The following is a 1,522-nucleotide window of genomic DNA, read 5'->3' as shown; positions in this document are numbered from 1 at the left end:
CTCCGAGGGGCCGAGGGAGCGCCGCGCGGCCCCGAGCCCCCTCCCTCCAGCCCGGCTACTCAGTTTTCCCCCTTCAAAGTTAGCCAAGCGCGACTGGCCGCAGCGGCTCAGGGCTGCGGGTCGAGCGACTCTTGCGCCGCCCAGACGGCGACACGCGGCAGAGTCCGGACAGTACTTGGGGCGCAGACGCAAAAAGCGGTGGGGGCGCAGCCTCTCAGGCACTGCCCCACCGGCCGCAGCGCACAGGCACTGGGGCAGGCGAGCGTGTGTTCGGTGCACCTGGCATGCGCAAGGACCTCCCCCCAGCGCTCTCCGCTCACTGCAGAGAGAGCTCCGGCCTGGAACGCGCCCTCCGGGCTCCGGGGGAGCCACACTGGCCTCTTCGAGGCCCACTGGGGAGAAACAGGGGGTGGTCGCAGGCAGAAGTCCGAGTTCCTGGCAAGGGCGGTGGGCGCCAGCAGATCTGGCTGAGCTGGATGGCGGTCCCAGGGCCGGCAGAGAAAGGGGGAAGGGGGAGATGGGAGAGCGCTCTCCCCCGCGCTGGGTTGGCGTCTGAGGGCTTGGGTGGCACTTTTGTCCAGGATCCGAGGTGGGCGCAGAGTCCTCCCCCCCCCCGCCCACAAAGCAGTTGAGGGGCCCCGGGCGTTTGCGTCTCAGAAATCAAAGTTACCAACGCAGCCCAGGCCTCCGCGTCAAGTTTATGAAAACCAGGAGATGGCAATTTGTCCAAGAAAATCAAAGTCCTGCTCTTCCCAATTTCCCCGAGGGGGAGGGGGGAGGGGATCGGGAAGACAGGGAGGGGAAGCAACCACAGTACCGGCCAGGAGAGGCGGGGCCGCCGCCGCGGGTACCCGGGGCTTCTCCTCCTCCCAGCGTTTGTTCTGGGGTGTTGCTCCGAGGACCACCGCCGCTGCGGAGCCTTCTTAGTTCAGTCGCATGTCGCTGGGGTCCGCCTCAGCAGCTGCAAAGGTCGACGGTTTTTGTCGCCTCCAAAGTTTACTTGCGGGAGCGTTTGGATTCCATCCTCCGGGAGAAGCCCTGCCTAGGGCTTCCTCCCTCCCCGGCGCCCGTGCGCCAGGAAGCTCTGTCTCTGTGTCAGGCTGTTTGTGGATGTGCGAAAGAGAGGAAGAGTGAGTGTGTGGATGGGAAGTGTGAGTGTGGAGTATGAGCGAGCAGGGTTTGGGGTGGGAGGTTTCGGATCTCAGATGAATCCGCTCAACTGGAATGCCGCGGAGGACAAGGCGCCAGGGGCCCGCGTGGGGCTAGAGAAGTGGATGCCAGTGCCCCCTGGGCAAGCCAGACATGGTGCGCGGGAGCTGGTACAGCCGTCTGCGCCGGCTCGTCTCCCCTCTGCGCCAGCCGCCGCCGCTACTGCTGCTGCTGCTCCTCCCGGTGCCGCAAACTACTGGCCGTAGAGTCTGGAGAGAGCTGGAGAGAGCCGGAGCTGCGGAGCCGGCTACGCCAGGCGATAGCCAATCAGCGTACGGCTCAGCGGGCTCCGGTCCTGGGGCGGGGCCAAGGC

This window comes from Nannospalax galili, unplaced genomic scaffold (genome assembly GCF_000622305.1).
Source record: "Nannospalax galili isolate Female #2095 unplaced genomic scaffold, S.galili_v1.0 scaffold3, whole genome shotgun sequence".
NCBI lineage: Eukaryota > Metazoa > Chordata > Mammalia > Rodentia > Spalacidae > Nannospalax > Nannospalax galili.
This window is presented reverse-complemented; position numbering follows the sequence as displayed.